This window comes from Myodes glareolus, chromosome 14 (assembly GCF_982192425.1).
Source record: "Myodes glareolus chromosome 14, mMyoGla1.1, whole genome shotgun sequence".
Lineage (NCBI taxonomy): Eukaryota > Metazoa > Chordata > Mammalia > Rodentia > Cricetidae > Myodes > Myodes glareolus.
In genome coordinates this window covers 2,946,198-2,966,020 of record NC_142039.1, presented here as the reverse complement: position 1 = coordinate 2,966,020, position 19,823 = coordinate 2,946,198, and the positions used below count along the sequence as shown (strand labels likewise).

Here is a 19,823-nt window from a genome sequence, read left to right as displayed (position 1 = left end):
CTCAGATCTTACAGGATTAAGGATTCTGTGGGTCTTGGGTCCCTTCCTGGAGGCGGGGTGAACTAAAAGGGCCCTCTGGTGTGGGATCTGGCACTGGGGAGATTCAGAAGCTGAGCTGCAGAAGGAAACCTGGGGTCAGCTTGACGGAAACAGTATCTGCCTGCAGGGTCAGAGGGGCAGGAAGCAAGGCCAGGGCCAGGGCCTCCACAATCAGGAACAGGTGGGGAAAGGAAGCAGCCATCAAGATAGACTGAGGCAAATATTTCAGGCTGTAGCCTGGGAGCACGGGAACTGCCAGGGACTTTCAGCAGGTCTGTGGGGCTGACCCCACCAGCTTATTATTATTATTTTTAACATGTGCCTTTCTAAGGTCGTCTAAGGTGCGGTGTTTATACTGTTTAATTATCTGAGGGAAAGACATGCCTTGGGCAACTTGATACCTACCTTCTGAAGTCTGAGAGGAAGGGAATTCTGTAATGAGAACATCAGCCCCTCTCTGGGCTCAGTCCCTCCACTGAAGATACTTCTTGGAACAAAACTTCTTGAAAATGAAGTTATTCGCATAAGCTCCAGGAGTTCTACTGGTCAGTGCCACGTAGCAAAGTGACCACTTTGCTATACCTCCCACGGGCTACACAAAGCTGAAGTTACACAGGTTGGCTTTCTGACTACCAGAAATCTTTGCTTTGTCCTTAGTGCTTTCTTCTCTGGGGGCAGAGTTATCTCACCTCCTCACCCACTCCCCTGCCTTGTGAACAGCAGCAGTGATTGCCACAGACTCGCCTGAATCTCAGGAGTGTGAACACCTTTGTCTGTAAGAGATGGATTGTTTTCCTGGAACTAGCCTGCGGATAGACATCACTGTCTCCACTTAGCGGGTGAAGACAAAGAACCTGATAAAGTTTCTGTAACTTTGCCCAAGGCCACTTCGCAGGGTCATAGTCTGAGCACTTGGGGATTAAGTTCACGCGTGTCTGACTGTGTCTGACTTTTCACCTCCCTGATGAGCTGCTAGTAAGGATCAATCGTAACCACTTAAGGGGTGGCAAGCTTTAGGCCGGGTGTGCTGGTTTCCCAGGATGCACTGTTGAAGTATGGCGTAACTTCAGTTATGGGGTGGAAACAAAAGGACAGGATGCAGCTGGAGAAAAGAGCGAGGGGTAGAACGGGAACAATTATTCCTTTAGTGTGACTTGACTGAATGAACCAGAAAAGTCAGTGGGCCTTGGTCGCTCACTTTCTCCAGAGGGATGTGTGGGCAGACCAGACTGGCCGCAGGAGCCTCCTGCCAAGTCTGTTTTCAGAGCCTGAACTCATATCTGGTCACGTGCTTATCAACCTGCCCCGTGGCTTGCAACCCATGTCCCACACAGACACAAAGCCTCTCCACAGTGTGGCCTGTCTTTCCACCTGGACTGTGACTCTCCTTTCCCCACCTCCCTCGTCTGACTCACATGACACCATCCAAAGATGTCAGGTTCAAGCAGCCTGCAAATTAACTACTGTATTCAATTCTACTGTCTTTAGTGGATTAGACTCTTTGCACCCCACCCTGTCATGGCCTTTGTTCTGCTCTCAGAGAGTATCATTGGGTGTCCTCTGTTCTACCTCCAAAGATGCCACCAGATGGTGCCCTCTCTGTAAACCCCTCATGTTCTCTCCTGGATTCTGTCACCCTGCTCTGACTTACTGTTGCTCCTTGCTCACCGCGCCCCCCCATGGACCAGCAGGGCAGTTGCTACATTTTCCAGGTGCTACCTATGGAGGCGCTTCTGCTGCTTCCAGCGCCACCTTCTCCTCAAGCACGCACTTATAGCCTTTCACGTGGCCCTCAGGATTGGTTCTGAGTGCTCATCTTTTGTTTTATCCACATTAAGGAGTAAGGTTGTCAGTACTGAAGCTCAAGGCTGGTGGCAGCAGTGTCTCCTGCCTCCCTGGGCTCTGCTACTGACTGACTTGTCAGTTCAGAGTGGCTATAAAATGTGGTTCCCATTCCAGGCCCTCACTCTCCTCACACTAGGCAAGGTCTGCTGGCCACGTGCAGGCTGCAGAGAGACGGACGCTTCTGTCGGTCTTTCTTCTCCCTTACACCCTTCCAAGACAATAAGAAAAGCACGCCACAGTTCACAACCCAAAGGACCAAGAAGGAGACAACGAAACAACTTCCTAGGCACCCTCAATCCCATAAAACAAGGGTGTGATTATTTTTCATGGTTTTGATAAATATGAGGGGCACTGAAATTAGAAGCCATAAATTTGGGAAGAAAGAGGAGACAAACTGCTACATGGAATCTGCCTTATTAAAGTTAATTAAAGGAAGTGGAAATGGTCATTTATTAGCAGAACTTAGCCCTCCAAGGACTAGCTTGTGAATACAGATACATTTTTACTTAGAGTTATATGTGAAGCTATGGCAGATGTCACTACTTAATACAGACTGCCCTTGAACTGCTGATCCTTCTGCCTCAGTCTCCCAAGTACATGTGCTACCATGTTTGACTCTAAGTACAACATGTCTCTTGAAACGTTAAAATGATAGGTGTCTATGTGTTACACACAGGTGCTCAACAGTGAGAAGCGGAGCACATGTGGGTCAGAGGGCAGCTGAGGGTTGTCCTTCCTTCCACCGTCTGGGTCCTGATGATCAAGCTTGGTTACCTGGCTTGGTGGCCCTTTCCCCATAAGCCATCTCGATTGCCTAGCAGAAAATCTTTTGATTCAAATCATAAAGCGATGACATCTTTTTCTGATCTAATCAATCTATTCATACAAATAACATTATAAAGCTATAGAATAAAAAGATATATGCTTATTTATTATAAACAACATTCTACAAAATTTGCCTATGTCAAAATAATTGACAAACACACATGCCTTTCCTTCTCCTCTGGACAGCAAACATAGGGCATTAGTTTAGAAAGCCACTATCCAAAGGCATTATGGCTGGGTTGAGGGTTGGACCTGCTTGCGTCCAATCTCAGTTACTTAGTAGTGTGAGGCAGGGGCATTGAAGTTTCAGGGACTGTGTTTGCTACGGAGTGAGTTCAAGGTCAGCCTGGACAGCTTAGTGAGGCCTTGTCTCAAAATGATAAGAGAGACATGAATGTGATAGAGTACATGCCTAACCTGTGAGAGTTCCTGGATTCAAAATTTGGTCACATGCGCGCGCGCACACACACACACACACACCAACAGACACAAAATCACACATACAAACACTCTCACACTCACATACCTATATACACTCTCTCTCATGTATGCACACTAACAGAAAAAAACCCACAGATACAAACTCTGCGCACTCTCACACACTCAAGAACATAGATTAGAATCTTTCATTTTCAGATCACTAAAATCTTTAAAACTTAAATATATTAAGGTTGTAGTTCTTAATATTTAAAAATAAAGAGAATATAAACTAAAAGGCAGAGATCTTTACTCATTCTATCTCAAGTACTTTTGGAAATACAGTTAAAATGAATTTCATATTTAAATCATGCTTCTCCCCCCCCCAAAATCACCAGCTAACAGCTCCCAGCCTATACAAGCTATTCATATGGACTTAGAGAAATTGGGGATATTAGTCCAAGACTGACTAGGACTCCTTTAAATAGTCCGTCCCTGAGCCACATGAGCTAAATGGGAAATTAAAGAGCCAACACAGAAGTCTCCTCAGCCAGGAGTGGTGATGCACACCTGTGGTCTCTGAACACAGGAGGCAGAGACAGGACGATCACTAGTTGGAAGCCAGTGAACTGGCTACACAGTGAACTCCTGCCCAAAAATAAAATACGTTTTGTAACCTAGTTGCCTGAATTTAAAAAAAAATGACTTTGAACATGTCCCAAAATTGTAAATTTGTAGGTTAGAACATTAGCCAAATGTAGCCACTGTCCTGATTGCTGTGTGGTGAACACAGAAGTGTGTGTGTGTGTGTGTGTATGTGTGTGTGTGTGTGTGTGTGTGGCTGCTTCCCAGGTCAGATGGGAAGCTTTGAGGACTCAATGCACTGTCTGGAATCTTGCAGAGGTCTGGGGACTGTGGTGAATTTTAACAAATTCATTTTCATTTTCATGTCCTGTTGGCGACAGCACAAATTGAAACAATTGGTTTGAAAAGCAATTTGGCAATCGGAGGCGTCGCGACACTTTTCATGCCCTCTGATGCAGGGATTGACCTTCTGAGAATTTGCCCTGAGGGAAGGAAGGAACAGGAGGGCAAATGTGGAACATTCTCAAGACACGTTTATTTCCAAAAGCAAAAGCCCAGGCATGAATGTGAAGGTCTAACACAGGGAATGGCTAAGTAAGTAAGGTTTGAAATCACTATGAAATACACCCCATCATTAGAAATGTGTGCTTTGCAGTGACAGACACAGACTTAAGATATAGGCTGGCTACTAAGTTACTTGCTTTCATCTTAAAAATCCTTTCTCTTCCTCCTGGGAACCTTGTTCTGAAGAGCTAGAGCTGGAACCTTTCCTATCAGATCTCTTTGCTGGCTCCCTGTTAGATTCCACCTTTAGGGGGCTCCGTGGGTTGAAGGCAAGAGGAGGAAGTAGAGGCACTGCTTTGTAGGTGGGCTTTGAACTTGGTAATGCGGCTGTCTTTACAGGTGCTCCCATATTGCCCCCTCTCTGTTCTTTCCCCAGAGGTCTAAGCCGCCATTCTCTCCTTCCCTACCAAACTTCCTGGTTCTGACTACCCCAACTCTTCTGAGGGAGTCTCGGTAGAGAAATTAATTAGACTGACCTGTGAGCATGTTAGTGGGATATTTTCTCAACTGAAAATTAATATAGCAGAGGTTAGCCCACTGTGGGCGGTGCTATTCCCCGAGTTGGTGGTCTTGTGTCATAAGAGCCAGTAAAGCAGCTTTTTCCCTCTCTTGAAGGAAGTCAGGGAAGGATCCCTGACTTCCGCAACGATGAATGTTGTGTGAGATGTTTTACTCTTTTGGATCTTTTAGGGGTCCACTACCTAGCTCCCCAATAAATTACACACAGAGGCTTAGTTATTAGTGCCTAGCCTTAGCTTGGCTTCTTTCTTGCCAGTTTTTCTTAAATTATCCCAACTACCTTTTGCCTCTTGACTTTTCTCTTTCTCTATTTCTGTATACCTTTCTTTACTTCTTCTTCTATGGCTGGCTGTGTAGTTGGATGGCTGGCCCCTGATGTCTCCTCTCTTTGTTTTCTTGCTCCTTGTTCTTCTCCTCATTTCTCCTTTTATACTCACTGCCTGCTTGCCCTGCCTATCCTTGCTTCTGGCTCACTATTGGCTGTTCATCTCTTTATTAGGACCATCAGGTGTTTTAAATAGGCAAGGAATCACAGCTTCACCAGGCAGTGGTGGCTCATGCCTTTAATCCTAGCATTCAGGATGCAAAAGCAAACGGATCTCTGTGAGTGTGTGAGTTCAAGACCAGCCTGGTATACAAGAGCGTTCCAGGACAGCTAGGGCTGTTACACAGAGAAAAACTCTGTCTCGAAAAACAAAACAACAAAACAAAATTACAGCTTTACAGTTAATCAAATGCAACATAAACAAAAGTAACACATCTGAAAATAATATTCCCCAACAGATGGATCATAACCTGGAAATATTAGCTAAACAAGGGCCTTCTTTTTCTAAGTGTCTTTGGGTCATGACATGTAGAAACAGAAAAACTAGAACACCAGCCCTTAGATTAAACAACTTCTATGGAATTAATGTTTCTGTCTTCCTGAGTGACAGAAGAGAAGGAGGAGGAGGAAGGGAGGGAGGGAAGGAGGGAAGGAGGGAGGGAAGGAGGAAGGAAAGAGAAAAACTTAAGGAGTAAAGTGTATGTGTACTGAATACAATCCCGTGTAACAGTGGACAAATGTACTGGCTTGTGTTGTCAGGTTCTAACAGTGGTTGTATCAGTATCAGAGAGTGTTAGGCTTAGGAGCTTTTGTCTTCTCTTCCCTTCATCCATGTTTCTTTCTCTGTGCTGGGATGGAGACTAGCTACCTCGCTAAGCAGCCACATCCCTAGCTCAATTTCTATTTTCTTTACTGCTTCACAATGTATTTACATTAACTCATAATAAAACATAATTTATTCAGTTTTTTTTTTTTAAGATGGTGCATCATATGTCTTAGGCTGGCTTTGAATTCACTATATAGCCAAGGATTATCTTAAAGTCTGGATCCTCCGGCCTCCATCTCCCCAAGTACTGGGATGGAAGGCATGCAGTATCACTCCCAGCTTTAAAATAGAAATTTATACATAGAAAAAAGCGGATATTTGACTCCAAGTAAAAGAGTTTGCCCCTCAAAGAAAGCCTGCCCTCTAAGACCAGTTAAATGATGATCCGGGTGCTAGGAATGGAAGGCAGGTGGTGGCACAAAGCCAGCGGGGCAACTCTTACCAGACCAACACCACTGATGTCACTCTGTCCTTATGGGAAGAGGGGAGACACTCAAAGCCATGGATCCAGGCTAAGATGGGCCTGCAGGGTCACAGAACTCTGACTGCCCCAAGTTCACTTTGTTTCATTCCCTGTTGTCAGATGAGTTGATCATGTTTTTGCTCTTTAAAATTCATTCCTACAACAAGCATTTGCTACATGACTACTACGTTCCAGGAGATGTCTTGGCTTTGAAGATAGAAAGATGATCTTCTAGTAGGTAAGATAACTATATGGTAGTGAGCATTCAGATGTCCTCATATGTCTGAGGGCCAGGAAGGTTGCCCAGTGAGTAAGGCTGCCAAGCCTGATGACCCAAGTTCAATCCTCGTACCTGCATGGTAAAAGTACAGAAGCAACTCTGACTTCCACACATGTGCCATGGCAAGTGGGTGACCATACACTTGCGCATGTACACATGCCTGAGTGCATGCACACACACAAATACACACACGCACACACACAAACACATACACACACACACAAATTAATTAATTAATTAATTAAAAATATGCCTTGGAAAACAAAGCATTTAAATTTAAGCTTTTTGTTTTATTCAATAAAATTTAAAATACACCTGGGCCTCATACATCACTCCACACCCCCCGCCAGAGTGGAGAGTGGATTACAGGGAATGGAGAGGGATTGGGACAAGGAGGGGACTGACATGGGTGGGAGGGAGGGCAGCCCAGGGCGGGGTGGGGTGAGGCACCATCTGGCAGCCAAAACACAAAACCAGGTGGCATATGTTTTCCACACTTGCTCATCTCAGCAGGGGCCATCAATCATTCTAAATAAGATGTCTGCTCGTTCTAATAACACATGGATTCTGAACGACCCACACCTCAATTCTCTGAATTCCTCCTTAATGTCTCAGTGGCCAAACACACTTACCCTTCAGTAATAAACCGATTTAGTTGTCCAGTAATGGAAACCATTCTATTTCTGACTGAAACAGTCTTGCCTTTTAAAGCATTTTGGTTCTGACTTGATTTTCCTGATTGATTAAATATATACTGAGTATCAGTATACGGAGCAAGTTTTGTCTGTGATGAGATTTTCTATTCTCAGCTCTCTAGGAAGACAAATTCTAACTGTTCTTTGGCATTCTCTGCTGTATACATTAATCTTAGTTCATATTTTAAATCTCCATTAAAGTGTGTGTGTGGAGGAAAAAGACTGAAAAGTCTCTTAGACATTAATTCAGCTACAGATTTCCTTATATATCTTTACCCTCCCCCAAACCCCGATGATAAGAGGGCTGTACATGTAAAATTACAAGCAATTTAGAAATAAATGAAGTAGAAAATGAAAGTGGAGGATGTTGGAGGTGGAGTAAAGGAGGGACTCAATTGAGCATCATATTTTGTTATGAACGTTGATTAATTGGGCCTGTATGAATGGGTGACATCTGAAAGCTCTACTGAAGTAGGCCTCTAAGTAAACCTTTCTCATAAAAAGTTCTAAGGACTCCAATGAACAATCAAGGAGAAAACAAAGAACAGAGAAAAGTAGATGGGATGAACAGCTAAAGTAGAGATTCTCAACCTGTGGGCTGCGACTCCTTTGATAAACTTCTAGCTCCAAAAATATTTACATTATAATTCACAACAGTAGCAAAATTATAGTTATGAAGTAACAATGAAAATAATTTTGTGGGGGTCCCCACAACACGAGGAACTGTATTAAAGGGTTGCAACATTAGGAAGATTGAGAACCACTTGTCTAAAGGTTGGGGTTAAACAATGATGTCACCATGCTTAGCATTCAATAAAACATTCACCAGTTAATTTATAACCAACTGTATTTTCAAATGTATATCCTACCTTATTAAAATATATGTAGTACAAGAAAAGTTAAAAACAAACATGTCATAATTTGGGACAAGAGAATTAAGTGTAGGGAAATAGGATCAATGCATAAATAAGGCTGGTCTATTATCAATATTTGATGAAATAGCATACACAAATATGATGTGGGAGAATTGTCTATATTCTATCAATCATATTTTAATAAAACGCTGATTGGGCAGGCAGGCAGTATAGGCGGGAAAGCCAGACAGGAAGTAGAGGTGGAGCAAAGAGACTGGGAATATTCTGGGAAGCAGGAAGCTCCCTCCGCCATTCCTGCCCAGACCACCCAAGATGCAACATGTGAGCTGACAGCTGAAAAAGGTACCAAGCCATACGGCTAAAATAGATCAGAATAATGGGTTAATATAAGCTATAAGAATTAACAAGAAGCCTGAGCTAATGGGCCAATCAGCTTTATAACTTATAGAGATCTCTGTGTGGTTGATTTTCTCTGGGACTTGCCAGCTATGGGGTACCAGGTGGGAACAGATACCCCAACAAGCCGGCCCTCATGCTACACATGAACAAATATGTGTTGAAATCACTAGAAAATGGGTCACAAGTTTGATTTCAAACGTCTTTCATTTTGGCCCACATTGTTAATTAGAGAAGTATCTAACCTGGTGTGGTCTAGCAGAGAGATTCTCCTTGGTACTGGAACTAAGGAGAACGACTTTCCCTTTGTAAAGCGTTAGTGATCAGAATCCTGAGAGCATCTTCAAAGTGAAAAGGGCGTTTTGTTAGGCAATTTCTCAATGCCAGTGTTCAAAGGAGGCTGAAGTAAAAATACTGTGACCAAATTCAGTATAAAGAACTAATTAAAAAATGAAGTATGGATATATTCCCTGGGGGAATGTTTCATATCAATAGTCCTTAACTTTTTTGAATTGTGAGCTACTTTGTGTCTGATTCTAGAGCTACTGGGATCCCAGAAGAGGATTGAACACAGCAGAGGGAATGGTGCCGAGCTGCTCCTGCAGTGGGGAAACCCCAAAGTTGGCTATGAGTTGAGGACCTTTCTAGACTGTCCTACAGTCTGCTCTTCCTTGGTCCTTCCCACTCCTTTTGCCCTTTCACTGGGTTCAGACATTTTGTCCCTTCACATTCAATCCCATTTTGGCAGTTGCTTTTACAAGAAGGAAAACTAGCTTATGCACACTGACAGTGGTTACCATGACAGTCAAGAATCCTGCTCACATGAAGAGATGGACCACAAAGGAGGCACATGTGCTTAACTGAGGTGAGTCTCTAAAGTCATTAGGACTCCGAAGGAAGTGAAAACAGGGCCATGTGATGGAAAACAGGGAGAGGAAATGCTTGGTTCTGGTCAGGGTGGCTTCATATATTAACTTTACACACAAATGTCAGGCACACACTAGACAGAGGAGGATGAGTGGGCTGCCAAGAGCCGCAAGGGTCCTAGAGAGAAATTCAGATCCTACACTTTGTGATAGGGAAATCGACAGTGTGAGTGTACTTTCATGCCCTTATCAACCTCTTGAAATTTATAAATAGTACACACACACACACACACACACACACACACACACTGAGAGAGAGAGAGAGAGAGAGAGAGAGAGAGAGAAAGAGGGAAGAAGAGAAGGAGTGAGGGAGTGAGAAGAAAGAAATAGAACGCTTGTTTTGCCCAATTATCCATAAATAGTATCTCTCACATCATTTATAAATATTTATTGCATTTTAAAACATGCTATATCATTACTGCAAAGATTGCTAACTATACAGAAAAACACCAACAAAGCCAAATACCCCAGTCTCACTAACGACAGATGATTGCTGAAAGTATCTGGATAGATATCGCATCCAATGATACGTTTTAACCTGACACAATATATGTGGGAATACACTTTAACCTACTGGGTTAAAGTCTTCACTGCACATACTATTCTCAAACTTGCTTTTGATCACTTCTTAACATCTTCTCTCTATATAATATATTTCATTGATTTTAATGTTTGGTTTACTTTATAAGCATTCCACATTCTTGTCATTGAACAGTGTCTTAGAGTCTACGGGAATGAAGTGTGGCCAGGCAGTGTTCACTGTGTGCACATTCACACAAGCATCAGCCCAGGCAGAGGGGTGTTAATGGCCCAGGAGAATCTATTACCAAGACGTAAGATTTCTTTTAACACCTAGGAATAAAATTATTGAGAAAGGATCCTGGGGAAAGTTTACTAGAGTGGACCAAGGTGGCTTAGCAGTATCCGGAAAGTTGGAGTTTAGAGTCCGTCAGTTCTAAGTCACTGCAAGCCTGATGGGAGGTGGGCCCTTTCTATTTCATGTGCTCTTGGTGTCACAGGGACAACACAGCATAAAAATATACAAACATTGATGGGATTGCATGAGGTTTAAAAGTTCTACTCAGCAAAAGGAACAGTTATCAGAAGAATCAACCTACAGGATGAGAGAAAAACCCTTACCAGCTATTCATCTAACAGAAGATTAACATCCAAGAATAAACAACAACCTCCTCTAAGCAGTCTGATTGGTCAATGGGAAAATGATGTGAATGGATATATCTCAAAAGAAGGCATATAAATGGCCGATTAATACACAAACCATGTTTAATATCCTTAGCTACCGAGGAACTACAAATCAAAATGACACTGAGACTCTATCTCACCCCAGTCAGGATGGTCATCATCAAGAAAACAAACAGCAAATGCTGAAAGAGGGGAGGGCAGCAGGGATCCTTAAACTTGGCTAGTGGGAGTGTGAGCTGCTGGGGTCTCTGTGAATGGTCTTCAAAAAACTAAAATTCAAACTACCACACCATCCACGATGTATATATACACATCCATATCCCACACCACTATGCTACTCCTGGATATACCTGAAGAAAATGAAGTCAGTGTTACCTGTATTCCCATAGTTATTGTGATGGGGACACTGTTGGCAACAGCCAAGCTATGATCAACACAGGTGCCCTCCAGTGGAGGAAAGGATCAAGAAAATGGGGTTGCATAAACACAAGGGAGTGTAATTCAGCCATTAAGAAAAACAAACAAAGAAATAAACAATGTCCAGATCAGTTTTTGGAAATTAAGTGGAACTGGAGATCATCTTGTTAAGCCAAACATGCCAGACTGACCAGTATCGCATGCTCCCTCCAATGCAAACTCTAGGTGGGGAAGGACATCAAAGTAAAAGCGGACCAATGACGGATGGGAATAAATAAAAAAGAAGGGCAAGGGGATAGAAGAGGTTACTGAATTACTTTGATCAAGGTGTGTTATATATGAGCGCAACACACACACACACACACACACACACACACACACACACACACACACACCTAGACTAAACATATGGAAAATATGTTTGTAAAAACAGGAGACAAAATTTTGAAATAAAATTAGTTTCCCTAATTAATAAATTTTTATCCATTGGTTTCTTGAGTATATTGAGGTGATAGCAATTTTAGATTCCTATACTTCATAACTATGAGAAAATAAATTAATTGTTATTGATTTAAGTTATCATTTTGTAGCTTATTGTATTAGTAACATCATATAATATTCATACCCAGAATTGGTTTGCTGTTCTAATAAATAACTAAAAATATATGTGACCCCAAACTTGAATAATGGTCAGAATTTTCAGAGTCTGATAGATAAAAGATTAGTTTCCATTAAATAACCTGTCTGTGCTGGTGATCATTTAAAAAGAAATGACAGGTCTGGAATAGAAACAGAAAGCATATTAAAGTTACAGAAGACTATATATGAGAATTTATACTATGCCTTAAATACAAGGAAAGCTGAAATATGAGTACTAAACACACATCTGGTTACACACTAAGACCACACTGTTATGGAAACTTTAGGAGATACAACCTTGACTATATTGTAGCAGAATGCTTCTCTCAACTGTGTCATATAGCAATGGGCAAAGCATAACTTGTAAACAAGGAACTTGAATGCTTCCCTCAGGGGATTTCTAAATAACATTGTACAGGAATGGCCTTGTTTATTCTTGTTGTCAACAATAAATCTGCTGCAGGAGAAAAATAAATTGGTAGAAAGAAAAGATAATGCATCTTAAAATGATCCCTTCTCAGGTTTGATAAAATGAGAGTCCCTATTTCCACTTTCAGACTACTTAGTATTATAGAGTGCCTTGAAATTCATGACTGAGATGAGAAGCACTCTAGTGATGGACACCCTAGGGCACTGCAGTTCTCGATAGTGTGTACCATCCTGTAGCAAATGGTCTTGGGCTTACACCTTTTCAAATGCATATAGTTTTCTCTTTCAGATAATAAACTGAAATTTAGTGACAAGTTACAGGGATTTGAGATGGTACACCTTGATATCTGAGAAAACTGATAATGAATTATTCTACTTGGATGCCAGTCACTTCTTAGGAGTAGGTTAAATGGAGAGATATGAGCAGGACAGGATTGACCAACTATTTCCTCCATCAATTTTCCTTTATCCATCCATCTGTCCATCCATCCGTCCGTCCATCCATCTCTTTTCCTATTCATCCATCCACCCCTTTATTAACCCATCTATCAACTCATGTAATCCCACAGTCTTTTTTATTCAATTACTTAAAATTTAATGTCTCTTTAAAACAGCTCAAAGTCTCATAACTGAGTCCTATAATATAAAAAACAAATTAAATATTTCTTATTCTAAGAGAGAATGACCAGAGCACAGTTACACTCAAAGGAAAATTTATATTCCACAGTGTGAAAAGCTCAATGTCCAACATATGGGACTTATTCATGATTCTGGCTCCACAAGACTTCCCTTATTCTGCCATCCACAGCACACAGTTTGTCTCTTAGGCACAGGATAGTTCCATCCCACACTGTTATCCTTGGTGGACATCCCACAGTCACAGCGCCTTGAAGATGCAAGTCTCCACTGCAACTGAGGCTGAGTCTTCACCAATGGCCTCTCCAGGCTTCTTCCTGGACTCCAACCATGAGTTGTTGAGCTAAGTTTCTGTGGTTTTCCATGACTTCTTCATGACATCCAAATCTGGATCATATGAGAGACTCTTGCACATGACCAAGCTGCCAGTGTCGACAGAGCTTTCTGTCTTGCCCGGTCCCATAGCCATTCTGACCAAAGAAACACACAGAGGTCCACATTAATCACAAACTGATTGACCTATTAGCTCAGGCTTCTTATTAACTCTTACATCTTACATTAACCCATAATTCTTGCCTGTGTCAGCCACATGGCTTGGTACCTTTTATCAGCAAGGCATTCTCATCTTGCTTCCTTCCTTTGTGTCTGGGTGACAACTGCAGACTGCGCCTTTCCTCTTCCCAGAATTCTCCTGTTCTCATCGTCCTGCCTCTACTTCCTGCCTGGTTGCCCTACCTATACTTCCTCCTGGCTACTGGCCAATCAGTGTTTTATTAAAACGATACAAGTGACAGGGTACAAGATCACTTTTCCACAGCATACCAGTCTAAGATGTAGACCACAGCTTCTGTGTGCTGGTGCCCCTGAGGGAATACTTCCCAGAAGATGTCACTCAGGGATACTGATCTCTTATTAATCACAGTTGATTTTTTTTTTTCAGTTTCAACTGACCAGCATCTATTTTCCCACTAAAGCAAAGGTTTCACTTCTACAGACTCTGAATTTAAATATACCACATAAACTTTCCTGATGGGTTCTTTGCTTTTCTCTGAAATTTCACAAGCCAGGCCTCCATCATTTGCATTCATCTCAATATTCTTATCTTCTAAGACTCCATAGAGAGCTTATTAAGCTCTGAGCACTCAGTGGCATTTCCAGCCCCAAGATCCAAACACATTGACCCTCACCCAAAACAACATGGTCAAGTTCATCACAGCAACACCACAAAATCAATACCAACTTCTGTCCTAGCATGATCAAAAGCAACTGGGATAGAAAGAGCTTACTGTATTTTACAATTCTCAGGTCACAGTCTGTCTCTGAAGAAAGTCAGGCCAGGAACACAAAAGAGGAACTGAAGCAGAGATCATGGGAAAAAGGTGCTTGCTGGCTTTCTCCCTGTCTTTCTTAGGCCCACCTGCCTATGGCTAGCACTGCCCACAGTGGGTTGGGCTTTCCCACACCAACCATCAATCAAAACAATGTCCCACTGGCCAGTCTGATAGAGAAGTTCTTCAACTGAGGTTCCTTCTCTACAGGTGTGTCAAACTGACAACTGAAGCTAGCTATGATGCCTCCTAGAGATTTCTCTCTCTCTTTACTTTGGTTGTTTGAATGGGAATGGTTCCTTGTAGGTTTGTGTATTTTAATGCTTTCTATGTGGTTGATGGCACTGTTTGAGACTTTAGGAAGGTAGAGCCTTCCTGAAGGAGGAACACCACTGGGTGCTGGATTTTTGTCTGTGGGGGAACGTAAGTTTGGCTACACTTCCTGTTCTCTCTGCTTCCTGTGAGTAGGTGAAGGAATGTGTTCTGTCGGCTTTCTGCTCCGATCACTAGGCTGACTTGTCTCCCCCTCTTCCAATAGAACTATCAGCCAAAATGAACTCTGCTTTAAGTTTTTTTTTTTGTCATGGTATTTTGCCATAGCAACAAAGAGTTGCTAATAAGCCATCCACCCCTTTCTTCAACCCTCCTTCACCCATCCATGCATCTCTTTACTGATGTATCCAGCACCTCTTTACCTACCCATTTCTTCACCCACTTACCCATTTTTTTGGTCTGTGCAAACATACACTTTCTGCATAACACTTTACTCTGTGTAAGTTGATTGTGCTCGGGGACAGCTTAGAATTAGTTACTACTTTCTGAAAGATCACTGTCCCTGCTCATATAAAGGTGTTACAATCTTCTCTCAAACAGTACAGCTCATTTTGTCTATAAATACCTTAAGTATTGCATTTAAAAGCTTTCAATAGAGAAGTATCACAACCAGATTTATGGTTGTCTGAATCAAAATGTTTGACATTTGATCAGGTTGAACAGGTGGCAGGAATCGGAGTCGACATTTGGAGCCGTCTGTCTGGAGATGGGGATCTTCCCAGAGCTTTTGAATCACATGCTCCAGACGAGCAGATGTCACGAGGGCTACTTAGAGAACAGCTTGAAACCCATAAGCCCTGAACACAGCTGATCTGGGTTTGTAAAGACAGGAGGAGGCCAGCAACAGGAGCCTTCAAACACTACTCATTTCTTGCTTATCTCGACCTCAGAATCCCTTATCCTTGGTCTTAGGACGTGGAAATCCCCTTCCTTGGTAACTCTTCCTTTCTCTTGGCTAACTAAGCTGACTTACTCTCAAGTTTCGGCTGAAGTAACTTCCTCTGAGAAACCACTTTAGGCTGGGCCAGGTGGTGTTACTGTGTATTCTCATGTCCTTCTCCTCTCACTACTCAACGTAGTCGAGAGAAAAGATGTCTAAAGATCTAATACCACGTGGTTGTGCAGGCCATGCTTGGCAGTGAGGCACCATAGACCAGGGCTAATATGCATGACTTGCTCTGAAAAGCAGGCAATGCATAGCCTGTGCTACTGTGTGTAGCCATCCCAATCCTTTACCGTATTGTGTGCCTTTCACATTAAATTATCTAGTCCAGAGGAACAGAAAGTGCCCCTCTCCTGCCTCTCCAAATCCCTAGAAGCAAAAGAATTAGAGGAGGGAGGAGGGAGGCAGATACAGAGTATGAACATGCATGTGAGAGACAGAGTCTTGCTAAGTAGCCCCGGCTGACCTGCCTCCAGGCGCTAGACTGAAAGGATCACTGACCTGAGCTAATAAGTTGAGCAAGGACCATGTCTCTTTTGTAATTATGAAACACTCACATTTTCTATCAAAATATTAAATCTATCCTTGTTAATACTGATAAGAGTAAATATGTTCTTCCCACACAGCTACATTCTTTCAAGGGGGTGTGTGTGCAGCCAGACTTAACTCTACCTTGGTCTTTTCATTTTTGCTTGGTATATTGTTGTGTCAACTTGACAAATGTTTGCTATTTTACTTCCCACTCACCAACACGACAAGGCAGGCTCTAGTAGGACATGAACTGGTTGGAAGGGCTCAGGCACCTATGGATAGGGAGTAAAGGGGGAAACTCTTCCTTGAGGTAGCCCAGAAACAATGGGTGTCACAGGCTGAAAGCTGAAAACATTCTGTCCTCATCTGCAAGGGTGCCTGGGAAATGAAGTCCTTTACGGCATGTTCCTTGTAGGAAAGGTGAAGGATACAACATAGGCGAGGAATGTTGCCAGAACAGGCTCTGAAGGTTCTACATGCAAGGTCATGGCTGTCCCATCCACCTCACAGAGCTGTCTGCAGAGGGGTGATGGCTTGTTCTGTTTCCAGCTGGCTTCCATAGCCACTCTCCTGAAGGTTCTGCAGCACACATGTTTAGAGTAATTTTCCACTAGGTGCTTACAACGAGCTAAACGATGACCCCAAGAGAGAAACTGCTTGGCTCCCACATGGTCCTAGGCAGGGCGCCAGGGCTCTGCTCCCAAGATAAGCAGAGACAAATGACATATGGAAGCCGGAGAGATAAGGTGTCCCTTCACAAGGACAGTGTAAGAATTCAGAACAGTCACGTCCTGCTTCCTGCCACAACTCAGACATGGTGCTTTCATAAGTTAAAGCAAAAGCAACAAACAAAACAAGCAAGGAATGGCAACAAAACCAACGAATGGGTAGTAGTTGTAAGAGCTGTGCTCACCTGTGAGCCGGAAGATAGCAAACTCAAGGTCAGTCTGAGCTACAGAGTGAAACCCTGTTTTCAAAAAAAAAAAATGTAAAAACTAAAGAGAGACTGTAGATTGGGCTCACTTGGATTTTGGAAGAGGCAGAAAGACTGGAGGAATCATGCTTAGTCAGCAACTGGAAATTTGGGATTGTAGACTGACTGAGGGGTCCCAAAGCACAGGTTAGTGAGCACAGAAGGGAGATCATAGAAGAAGTAAGCAGCAAATTCTTAGAGGGTTTCATTCACGAATGTTCTGGTGCTTCGCTGGAAACAGACAAAACCATAACTTGAGTCCTTCCTGTTTAACCCGTCTCTGCAGGATTCAGTCAGCAGACAATGAAAGATGTCCATCTGTTTGAAAACAAGAGGAACAAACAGTTTGGCTAAGAAATACAGAGAGAATCTTCTGCAGAGAAACTCCTCAATAGCGTCATGCGAAAGTTCTGAGTCTAAATGTCATTGTTTTTTACAGTACACCACAATTGAGGAACGGTTTTGTCCATCTGAAATTACATCTTATCATAGAATTCGCCCTGCGAAGCAGTGAGGAAGCCAGCACATCCATGACTGTGAACTCACAGTTGTCCTGAAGGGCACCCCGCTACATCCATGACTGTGAACTCACAGTTGTCCTGAGGGCGCCCCACTACATCCATGACTGTGAACTCACAGTTGTCCTGAGGGCGCCCCACTACATCTATGACTGTGAACTCACAGCTTGTCCTGAAGGGCACCCCGCTACATCCATGACTGTGAACTCACAGCTTGTCCTGAGGGCACCCTGCTACATCCATGACTGTGAACTCACAGTTTGTCCTGAGGGCGCCCCACTACATCCATGACTGTGAACTCACAGCTTGTCCTGAAGGGCGCCCCACTACATCCATCCATGACTGTGAACTCACAGTTGTCCTGAAGGGCGCCCCACTACATCCATCCATGACTGTGAACTCACAGTTGTCCTGAAAGGCGCCCCACTACATCCATCCATGACTGTGAACTCACAGTTGTCCTGAAGGGCGACCCGCTACATCCATCCATGACTGTGAACTCACAGTTGTCCTGAGGGCGCCCCACTACATCCATCCATGACTGTGAACTCACAGTTGTCCTGAGGGCACCCTGCTAAGCCTCCTCTTTTGTGGTTCTAACCGGAAACAAACGGCCACACTAATTACCCCAGTGTACTGTAGAGAGGCGACAGGCACCTCATCACCTGGTGAGCATGATGCGTTGCTGCAAGCACATGGAGGCTGTCTTAGTGAAAATGGCTGGCTGGCAGGCATGCGTTGGAATGCTGGCAGAATTCAAGGGAAAAGTCTTGAGAACAGCTTAGGTAACTGGCATAGACTTCAATTACAATGGTAACTTGGCATAGACTCAAGTCCAACATTTCAAATAATGGTACAAAATGACTAAATCTTTATCTTTTAGGAACGCCAATATGCATCCAGCATCTTGAATAATTCTCTGAAGTACATGACTTTTGAAATTATCAGTAAATAAATCGTTACTTTGGTAAAAGCTTATGATACCAGGGCCAGCAGGATGGCCCAGTAGGTAAAGGCTCTGGCTGCTAAGGCTGACAACCTGGGTTTGATCCCGGGGATGCACATGGTAGGAGAGAGTTAACTCCAGCAATTAGTCCTATGGCCTCTGCACCTGTCCCATGGCACGCACACAAATAGGCAGGTCTTTCTTGAGCTGGTCTTCTCTCAGTGAAGTGTGACAGTCACCAGTCCCAAATGCTGTGACCACTGTTTCTTTCCATCAGAGCATTTGGGGGCATCATTACATTGAGGCCACTGAAAACTTGTTTAGGTAGCAAAAATATAAAACCAGACATATTGGGAGATTCTTGTTTCCTCCTTCCTTCCTTAAGCTAGGTATCATTTGCTGCCTGCAATGTGAAAGAGGCCTCAGGGAGGCACCCACAGTGAGGCTTGCCTGATGAGGCCTGTGAAGGAAGCAGCCTCACCCCTCTCCTCAGGTTTTTTGGGGAGTCCCAGGAGGCAGTATCTAGGCATGGAGGACATGATGTGGTAACTTCAGAAAAGAGCTCCTATATGAGGAATGCCAAAAGGTGCACCAAGCATGCTGGGATTCAAGTCGACTCGGGGCCTAAGGAAACCCAAACCTCCTATTTTTTGAAGAGAGAGAGTCAACTGCTGGGCTCCCTCTCTGCTATGTGAGGAGCCAAACCCTCTGCATCCTGGCCCCAATATGCTTCAGGGTAGCTATCATCTATCAGTAACTGCTTTGGGGAAAGGACATGAAAAAGGAGTGAGCCCACCAGATCACATCTAGGGGATTTAGGAGGATGGAGAGTACTTTTTTTTCTCTCCCACATGTCCATGTGTATATGTTCACATGTGTGCAAGCAAATGTGTATACATGTATGTGGATGTCAGAGGTCAACAGTGGGTGTGTTCTTCAGTTTCTATGAATCTTCTTTGTTGAGGCAGGATCTCTCACTGAACCTGCTGGCCAGGAGCTTCCAGGATCAGCATGGCTCTGCTTCTTCAGGACTGTGGTGACACACAGGTGCTGCCACGCCCAGCTGTTCAGACTGGTGCTGAGGTGTAAGGTCAGGCTCTCGTCCTCGTGTGTTCCCAGTCCACTCCTCCTGACCTGTAGAATGTGGTGGCAATTCTCAGGCCGCCTGCCCCCTAGCACTCACAGAGTGAAGACAGCCTCCTCCTGGATGTGCCAGTGCCTGTCCAGTGCTAGGGCAACTGCAGCAAGTGGCAGGGACTGCAACCGAGTCACTAGACCTTCAGGGCGTGCAGTGCCTTCTCTGCAGTGCGTGCCTGGAAGACTCAGACGAAATCCTGTCGCTTTACC

General features: G+C 43.6%; 1 long non-coding RNA gene across 1 annotated transcript in view; it reads right to left on the bottom strand.

The window, feature by feature from the left end:
- Positions 1 to 12,964: 12,964 nt before the first annotated feature.
- The window catches only part of LOC146891891 (uncharacterized), a 35,293-nt gene continuing 28,434 nt past the window's right edge, over positions 12,965 to 19,823 (bottom strand). Inside the window, exons 2-3 of the long non-coding RNA XR_015005006.2 lie at positions 16,953 to 17,330; positions 12,965 to 13,374 (exon numbers count right to left, since the gene is read on the bottom strand). This is a non-coding gene — a long non-coding RNA (uncharacterized LOC146891891). The remainder of the gene's footprint in view (positions 13,375 to 16,952; positions 17,331 to 19,823) is intronic.